Source organism: Meleagris gallopavo, chromosome 2, assembly GCF_000146605.3.
Source record: "Meleagris gallopavo isolate NT-WF06-2002-E0010 breed Aviagen turkey brand Nicholas breeding stock chromosome 2, Turkey_5.1, whole genome shotgun sequence".
Taxonomy (NCBI): domain Eukaryota; kingdom Metazoa; phylum Chordata; class Aves; order Galliformes; family Phasianidae; genus Meleagris; species Meleagris gallopavo.
Window position 1 is genome coordinate 30,969,246 of NC_015012.2, and position 9,994 is coordinate 30,979,239.

The 9,994-nt window shown below is 35.9% G+C and overlaps 1 long non-coding RNA gene across 1 annotated transcript; it reads left to right on the forward strand.

Moving 5' to 3' along the window:
* The first annotated feature begins 1,264 nt into the window (after window positions 1-1,264).
* LOC104909629 lies at window positions 1,265-9,994 on the forward strand. The gene is made up of 3 exons (XR_004158853.1): window positions 1,265-1,398; window positions 8,058-8,131; window positions 9,894-9,994. It is a non-coding gene; the product is annotated as an uncharacterized LOC104909629 (long non-coding RNA).

Consider the following 9,994-nt stretch of genomic DNA (forward strand, 5'->3'; position numbering starts at 1 on the left):
GCTATTTACTGGCTCTGTTTGAGCAATGAAGTTGTGTCAGCTGCTGTAGCTGATCACCAGCAAATGCAATAAAAACCTGAAGTCAGATAAGTTATTCTTGAGCAGCAGTTTAAGTCTCATTTAATTACAGTATCTGAGGACTGCTTTCAAAATTGTAATGAGGACAGGATAATTCTGTTTCTCCCAAACTTCCCCTGCGAGACTGGGGCAGACTGCAATACCTGCAAAAAACAGTTGGCTTGCTTATAGTGAGTATTTGTGGAAAAGAAGGGCTTATTAGTCATCATATTCAACAGCTGGAGGTCTTGACCAGTTGCCTTTTATGCTGTTCAAGCTCTTCAGGTCATACATCTATGACTTGGCTGCAGAGGTTGCTGCTGACACTGAAAATGGCAGGCAACTTGAAGAATGGGTGAGGCTGAGGTACGAAGTGGTGGCTGTCCAGAGGTGCTCTCTCAACTCACAAAGCACACTTCAGACGAGAAGCACAAGAATCTATCTTTTATAATGACTTGACTTAAACATGAAGTATAGAATCAGGTTCTGCCTTATGATTAGGAAAGAATATCCTATGTGTATCATCCTTGCTTATTGAAAGGAGGTTTTCATGGGTTGCTAAGTACTGTCTGCTGAAAACTGACAAAAGTTAGGTGTCTGTTTTCCACTTCTATTTACTTTTATGCCATATCTTTCCCCTTCATCTCACCAAAATATTTTTCTCTGTTTCCTATTTTTCTCTCTGTTAAAGTACTTCTGGAGAGCTTTCTTTAACCTATTTTAGTAAGTATTATAATTAACGCATGGCACTGTGTCAGAAACAGGGTTTTATTTTTCTTTTAGCTACACATGCTAGTTCTCTTGACTAGTGTCATGTATCTAACGTGTATCTGCATAACAGTGCACTAATTATATGCTACTTCAGATAGTAAGGAGAAATATTTTAACATCTTCTGCTTATCATTGGCAAATGCTTTCATCTGCTGAAGGCATTTTGTATGTTGATTTTATATATTCTTTATCTTTGAATGTTTATCTACAAGAGTAAATAAGCCCTGTCAAACCAACTAAAATTTATTTCTTATCTTTGTGACCTTTTTTTTATATGAAATGAGAATGCAGTTTAGAAGGCTTATCTGTGCAGTGCTTAGTTTAAGCATTTAATGTTTGTGAAACACTAAGCCAGTTTCTTTTGGGCTGTACAAATCAATTCTAAAGTAACTTGAGGCGGGAGGAAGAATTGAGCTCTCCTGAATGGTTTTGAAGAAAAAGTCTACATTGAATACTTTCTTTGCAGGCCCAGATCGCTTTTCTTCAAGGTGAAAGGAAGGGGCAAGAAAATCTGAAGAAGGACCTAGTGCGGAGAATCAAAATGCTGGAATATGCACTTAAACAAGAAAGGTACGTTGATTTAGCAATGAGTACCTGATGACAGGTAATGTTGCCCAAAGTGAGAGAGAGATTTACTGTGAATGAAAAAATGTTTGTATTTACCATTTAATCAAATACCTGTTTCTTTGTTCGTGGGAATTTCCTTTGAAGTCTCCTGTCCACTACTTCAGCATTTTACTCTGCACACACTCTCCTGTAGCTCTAAACTTTGAGGCACACAGATTATTTTTACTGTGTTTCCAGAAGTCTCTACTCCAGTGATCTATTTTAGAGCAAGTTGAATTACTTTTATTTATTTATTTGTACTAGTAAGATGTCTTTTAAAATGCTTAAAGGAAAAGCATGCTTCTACTAACACTAATACTTCTACTAATTGTTGCTTAAATACCATTTCCCTATCAGATAATTCCTACTTTTCTTTCATAAAATATTAATAAAATTAACTCTTTTAAATAGTTTACATTAGTAGAAATATACACATTTGCATGTGAGAATAGGATACTGCTTGAGAATAAAAAACCACAATGATGTACAACTATTAGAAGCTTTGTTTTTAGAATTTCTCATCTTACTTGGGCTGCTTGGGCACATGAGAGATGCCTTACATTGTCCAATTTATTTGCTAGCACAGGGCTGCAGTCCCAAGGCTGCAGCATATTTGCTTCTTTGGACAGTTATCAGAGAAACAGTTAAGGTAGATGTCTTTTTTGCCCAGGCCTTCTTGCCTGATTGATCTTAAATCAGATAGCATAGGAAAATATCAGTTTTCTGCTTAGTGGAGATGTTAGTTTATAGCCACAGAAAGGCTTGTGCTTGAAGCATGATTTTAAAGATTAGAGTCACTTTAAAAGAAGACAGAGAGGCAGTGGAGTGCATTTTTGTGCAGTTATTCTTTATGTTCTAAGGAATAAAATTGGTAAGATTTATTGTATTTCAAAATTAAGAAATATATTCCTGGTTATTTAGGGATCTCTCTAACACTTCCTTTTCATAGTCGAGTTAAATTAGCAATTTATCCCAAATGATCTGACTATATAAATCTATTTCAATAAACTATTATATAAGTTTTGTAAGAAAAAAATAGAAACAAAAAACCCTTCCATATCTGTAATGAAAATGTCCACTGGTTGTTTGGTAAGAGCCACTTAAATTTCATTTGGTATTTAAATTCTAATGCAGCATACAGTTTCAGAATTAGGAAAGCACCCAGATAGTTTTTTGTTGGCAGTTTTTACACACATATCTTTTATCTTAATTTTTTTTGTGTTGTTGTTTTTTGTTTCCTCTCCCTTCCCCCCATATGTAGTATTAGCCTCAATTACTAAGGTCGGTAAACCACGCAGGCAGCTGATCTGATCCAATCTGACAGTTTCTGTATGGGCATACAATAGTTCTTAAAGTAAATGTGATATTTGTGTGTGGCGTGTACTTGAGATGGCTATTTATAACAGTTTGTTGTTTTAAACAGAAGTATTATTTGCCAGTTACTGAAGAAACTGTTCTGTATTGCTGCTAGAAATGTCTCCCAGCAAGTGGTCTTGCTTGATGCTTAAAGGAATGGCAACACACTGAGCTTGGAAACATTATTCTCTTTCCCAGCACTTCCCTAAACTACCCCTGAGCTCCGTCTGCCAGTAGTCAGGTCAGATGCTGGCTGTTTATACAGGGATCTCAGAGTTGAAAATGAGATCCTCGAAATTAGGAGGAAAACATTTTTGGATAAGTTAGGACAAAGCTGGTGCTGCTGGGAGAGGAAGAGAAGACATACCTGCATTCTTCCATTTCAGCCCTGGCCTTGTGGTGTACCAGTCTTAATGAGATTAAATAGATTATTAGTAATTGAATGGAATATTAAATTTTGACCCACAGTAGTTTGTGCTCGCAGTGTTCCCAAAATAAGAAATGGTTGACATTGGTCTTCTCAGGTATGTGATTTTATGAGCTACTCTTTTGCAGAGTGGGTCTTCAGAATTTTTTCCAATCAGTTTTAAATAATAAGTTTTGGAAGCAGTGTTCTTTTCTATTTCTTGGCATTTACCTGATTTTGTAGTGAAGACGGTAGAAAATAATGTTTACACATTATCATGCTTTTTTTCTGACAAATTTTTTTTTTGTTCAGTCATTATGTCAGTAGTGGTAACTGCCTTTTTGTTGTTTATGTATGTAACCAAGTTGTTTCTGCCGAAGAGTCAATACAGTAAGGAGAAAAGAACTTAGAAAGAGTTAAGCACTACCATTTTTTCAGCAGCAGTTCTGGTGTAGGTTTGCCAACATCCCATAGATATTCAGTGTGAGGCAGTTTGTCCTTGAGTGTTATTTTTTTATTGCTTTATTGATAGTTGCTCCACCAATAAATGGCATTATTTCCTTTGGATTTTCAGGAGCTACACAAAATGTAGTACTATTTCTCTCAAGTATGTGTCTAATTTAGTAAACTAGTCTAGGTCGTTTCCTGTCTTAACATATCCCATCCAGAAAACTTGACTCTTGAGCCATGTCACTAGAAATACTTGATTTAATTTTATGTTGTTTTCTGCACTAGTGTGCCTGATCAGAGTGAGGCTGGCGCCCTCACCCCTGGATAGAGCATCTTACATTGCTGTTCCTGGCAGTCTTTCTTGTTTATGTCTCTTGGTTTGGCAACGACTCCTAGATCTTCTATGGATGTTTTGGCAGGCTCCCTTAGCACAGCTGGATCAGATGCTGCAGGTCCGGTGACAGATATTTCCAAGAAACAGTGGCTTTTTTTGATTGGAATCAAACTTTTTTGTATGAAGCATTCAAAAAAAGTTTAACTGCTCTCAATTTTAGGAGATTTTTGAAGGATGAAAGCCTTTAGCTTTTTTCTGAGTACCTCTTAAAGTGTTGTGGCAACGATGTTTAATGCATCCAGGCACTGTTTGTATAGAAGAAACACAGTTTAAAGAAAATGATAATAGCAATAGTAATAAAAAGATAAGTTGTATAATGAAGTACAAAAGCCAGAGTAGTAGTAATATACATACTTACCTGAGTAAGGCTATCTATCTGGTGAAATAGTTTTATGGCCCCAAAACTGCATTCTTCAGACAACCTTCAAGGCTAGATTTTGGATGGGAATAACTCCTGTAAAGTTATGCTCTTAACTTAGTTATTTTCAAGTCATTCTTCAGTCTCTTCATACAGTTAATAATGCAGATGCCATTTTCAGAAATTGATGTTAAGCCACCCAAGTTGGTCATGTTTCAGATAACAATGCTAGGCTCTCAACTTTGTGAGTGCCAAATCCCAAAGCTACCTCAGTGTTTTTAAGCAGATGATGCCAAGTTTGGAGGAATTTTGTTTTTTCTGCTTTCTCATTTCTAGAAATACTGCATTTGCTCTCTTTTGTGGCAGTAGCATCTCACTACTGCACTGTGTGAACTAGAGTTCAGCAAGAGTGCTAGAGGGCCAATTTCAAGTAGCTAATAACTAGAATCTGTGCTTTCTGAGGAAATGGAGAAATTAAACATGTCTGGTGGGCAGGAGATATCTGTTACTTGAAGGAACTGAGAAATATAAATATGATAAGAGGTAAGTCATACGAAGAATGTGGAAAGACAACAATTAAGATTTATTTTGTGAGACCTTTCATGCCTTTTGTTTTCAATATGTGATAGTGGCTGATCAAGACTTCCCTTTTTAGACTTGGACTCTTAATCCTTGTGTTCAATCTTTTCCTTAGTATACTTTAGAAAGAAGGAGACTTTCATACTTGTGACATTTTCAGCTGTATCATGAGGATGTTACTAATAATAAATCTTGTACTTCCTGCTAGAGTGAGTTGAGATTTATTTTTTTTTCCCCAGTGGACAGCTAACTACCTTACCCTCCCCCTTCCTTTAAACTGGAAGTTAACCATAGCTGAAGATGTGTTTACCAGGTCAAATGCTCTGTCACTATATTTATATTTATGTTTTATGGTGTCTTGCTCAGCAATCTGAGTTTATACTAATTCATTGTAATTAATTCAGTTTTGAATTTTGCACTGGGATTTCATTTCGTACAGGAAAAGTCTATTGCCTTTTCAGTTTATCAGCTGTCTTTGTCAGGGCATTATGCTTTTGTTGCATCTATATTTTCACTGGTCTCTGCCCGTGATGCACAGTTAAATCTTCTGGTAGATGAAGTCTTAGTCCAGCTTAGTAATGAAATAAATTTAAGGACCTAGGGTGTACAAGACCATGTAATCTAGGTTATCCTCTTGTATTAAGAAAGAGCAATAAAGGCTTCAAAAACTGTTGCATTACAAGGAGGAACTGATTTAAAAAGAACCAACCAACCAAAAAAACCCCAACTCTGTTACTAATAGATCAGAATGTGAGTGGAACGAATAGTATTACTATGCTGAACTGATTTTATTGTGCATTTAATGATGGGGAAATTTTCAATTAGAAGAAAGACACAAAATGCTGCTGTTTGTTTAAAGAAGGAAAACCCTCTAAGAACTGTAAAAACAAACAGTGAATATACAGAGAGTTAATGTTGGTAACAAATACACTGAGAAGTATTAAAAAGTACAGATTGAATTTTTGAAAGGTAGGTTTTGGACATAAGAAAGATAAAGGGAATAGTCCTTCCACTTAACCTAATAATCATTTTACTTAGTTCTTAGGGAGAAAATTAACAAAACTTTGATTAGAAAACTGGTGAATGCTTTGAGGATAATAGGAATTTATATAAGGCGTATGAGCTTAAAGCAAGTACCCCTGCCACAAAACCAACTGCTCTCTGCAATATTGTGGAGTAGTGTATCTATATACATATAGGTCACTAATCCAGATTTAAGTGAAGTGTTAATATTTGCTTTTGAAAAGTCAAATAAAAATGGATTAAACATTAAGATCACTTGAATTGCTGACTGCATAAAAGCTTGAAGTTTTTTTAAAAATGGGATGTTTACTATTGCTGAGGTAGGTTAGTGTCAGACTAGAGAGTTTGTTCTCAGTTAGTCGTTACTTTTCATTAATGGTGGTGGAGTGAAAACATGTGCACATTATCAGTATTTAACAGTACTTATGTGGGTTTGTCTAACTGAGGAAACATCTCTCTGCTTGGGTTGTGTAGAAAACATACTTCGAGAATAAAGTATTTCAGACGGGCATTCAGTTTTAATTTTGTTTTATTCTTGGATATTCTTCTCTGTACCTATCAAAATGTTTTTCCTTCACTTGTTTCTGTTCATATCTTTCAAATACATTCCCTCTTCTTTCCTCAGTGATTGCTGCTTAGCTGAGGTAGAACTTAATGCTCTAGCTCGTGAGAGGGAAGTGAATTCCTTCATCTGTCTTACTTGCTGTGTGCTCATAAGAGGCATCATCTCTCTGCACTCACCTTGCTCACACAGAATTAAATGTTTATTATCACTAAAAAAAGGCTGGATTGTTAGGAAATGTGTACTGTCAATACTGAGGTGTAAGAATGACCAAACATCACTTCCATTAGCATTATTTTATTAGAAGTAATGAGTTTGTTAGTGGCAGTTGCCTTGTGCAGTCATGAGGTGTAGCACCAATTATTTTCTTTAAAATCATTTCAAATGGAAGAGTTCCTTTGCAAGTAGTGAAGCCAGTGAAGCCTGTCTCATTGTTGATATACATAAGCGTTTATTTTTTTCATCTTTTTGCCTTTTTTTGCCTATATCTTGCCTTAACACTGAGCTCAGTGTGTTTGCACTGGTGCTGCGCCTGCCGATGTGCATGCAGGTTGGTGTTCCCACTGTTGCCAGGCTGAATGTTGAATCTTGCCTGAGTTCTCCCTTGCCTTTTATTTATGATAGGAACAAGTGCTGCTTCTCTACCCAGTTAGGAATGGCTACAAAACTTCATAGGGAATCAGTTTGAATCTTCTAAGCTTTTGTACTTGTTGAAACCAATTATTGAGACAAGAGTTACAATTAGTACAGGAGAAGGGGGAAATGATAGTGACACTGGATAAGGCTGTCTTTGCTCTCAGTGTTGCCTTAGTTGCTGTGTCAGGCTTTATCTATTGTGATAAATCTTTATTAAATAACTTGCATATACATTCGTAATGCTATACTACTGTGGAATTATTTGTAATGTGTATATTTAAAAGTCTATAAACACTGAATCTGTTGGATGAAGCTTTTCGTCTTCTAGCTACTCTTACTGTCACATGGCATTCTTTGTGGGGCTTATTACAATAGGCCTTCTATAGACTAAGTATTTTTGGAAGAGGTCTCTGCATTTTTGAACTCAATTAAGTGTCAGGTCTAGCAGCTGCATGAGAAGCTGGGCTGCCATCAGCAGTAGAATCTGACTTAGAGTAGTCCTTAGTGAGAAAAGCTTGAATAAAAAAGAATTTGTTTTATTGAAGGGGCATAGTGAAGTATCAAGTAAATGGCACTGAACTGACGTTCAGTGGGTAGAAAAAAGTTTGATAGTTATGTGATTTTCTTTTTTAACATGGAAGTGGAGGAGCAGGAGAAGCAAGCACATGTCCACAAAGAAGGAAGCTTGGAAAAATTAATTTGGCAAAATGATGTGCTGAATTTCATTGTTTTGTTTTGTACCTATCCTAGAAAGATGAAGTGGTTTTTATAACGAGGACAGACAACATTTATGTGTCTATTCATGCCCTTTAAATGTGCTAATGTTTTTGTTTTGTTTTGTTTTCCCACCTCTTTTCAGGGCTAAATATCACAAATTGAAATACGGCACAGAATTGAATCAGGGAGATATGAAGCCACCAAACTATGATTCTGGTAAGAATTTATTAAGAATGAGTTCATTACTGACAACTCAACTATGCTCAACTAAGCTCAACTATGGTTTGTACAAATGCTGCAGTGATGGTTGATGAAATATGTCACTCAGAAGAAGCAGTGGGAATAGACATAATAAAGTTCCTTCAGTACTCATCCATAAACCATCAATACTGCCATCAATCATTTGTTCAGAGCTCAGAAGAAGAGAGTTCTTGACTCCAGCTGTGCTTAACATTGCCTTCAGAAGAAGGGTTTTCACTTTCAAAAGTAATTTTAAGGCAGATTTATCTTTGTTATATATTAACTCTTACGTAGAGTGAGCTTTGGTAGTTGTGTATTGCATCCAGCTGTGTTCAGTAGTTGTCAGGAAATGACTGTGCAAGAGGTGATTTCCCATGGTTGCTATTAAATGAGTCTGTGAATATTGAGATAGATAAAATGCGTATAGGTCCCCTTACATGTGAATTCTGATTAATCTTTGGTAGCTTCTTTGTTAGAGGGTATATTGTTGTTTTTGTTGTTTTTTTGTTTTTTTTTCAATTGAGTTGTTTAAAGAAGAATGACTTCCCAGTATGTTCAGTATCTTTCCCATATCATTTATCAAATTATTCATAGGGTTATACCACAAGCTTTTCTGGTTCTTAAGTTTTGTTTATGCAAAGAAGACTTTGTTCATCCTTCAGTGTTTTTACCACAACGGCTTCAAATTTTGTAGAGATTTTTGTAGATAATAAGCCAAGATATTTTTATCTTAGGAGCATATGCTTTTTTATTTCCTGAAGGAGGGGGGAAAAAAAAGTACTATGAAGCTATGTATGGAAAAACATGTAGCTATTGGTTGCCAGCATTCAGGTAGGTTTCTCACCAGAACAGCCATATAATTTTTCTGTGGATTTTCCCAGGGTAGTGCTGTTTGAGTTCTGATTAATGATTATGGCAAACATGGAAAATTTTCAACAGCTTCTTAGATTAATAAATAAAGCTTTTTTTTCTTTTTCTTCTTCCGTAACAATAATATAAATACAGATGAGTTTAAAGTTGATATGAGTAGTTTTGATGAGTATGGTTAAAAATATTAAGGAAATTTATTTACTGATACATTATAAATGGAAATGATACTACAGATAGAATTCTAGAATCATAGAATGGCCTGGGTTGAAAAGGGCCTCAAAGTTATAGCCACCTGCCATGGGTGGGGTTGCCAACCACCAGACCAGGGTGCCCAGAGCCACATCCAGCCTGACCTTGAATGCCTCCAGAGATGGGGCATCCACAACCTCCTTGGGCAACTTGTCCCAGTGTGTCACCACCCTCTGTGTGAAAAACTTCCTCCTAATAATCTAACCCAAACCTCCAAACCCAAAGATATTTGTATTGAAACTTGAATTATGAGCAATAGTTATATTGGAATTCCAAATTGTTTACGTAATTGTGTTCCCTTCGAGAAAAAGGAGAAAGATGGGTCTCTTGGATGTGAGACCAAAGGGAAGAAGGTACTGATGATTAGTGGAACTTGATCTCATGTAGTAAAGTATATAGTTGACGATCTGTATTTTTTATGAGTGATTAAAAGAACAGCTACATTCTGTATGAATTTTTTTCTTTCTTGATTGATTTTTGGTGCTTGGAATTTTTGTGTTGTTATCCAATCTTTCCAAATACTTTTAATACAAATTACACTTATCTTGTCAAGTGGAGGGGGATATTTTTAAAATGTCAGACAAAGAAAAGCTGTTTTTAATTAAATAATCTTTTGCAGATGAAGGGAATGAAACAGAGATTCAGCCACAACAGAATAGTCAGCTAATATGGAAACAAGGACGACAGCTGCTAAGACAGTAAGTGTTGAGAAAAGAACTT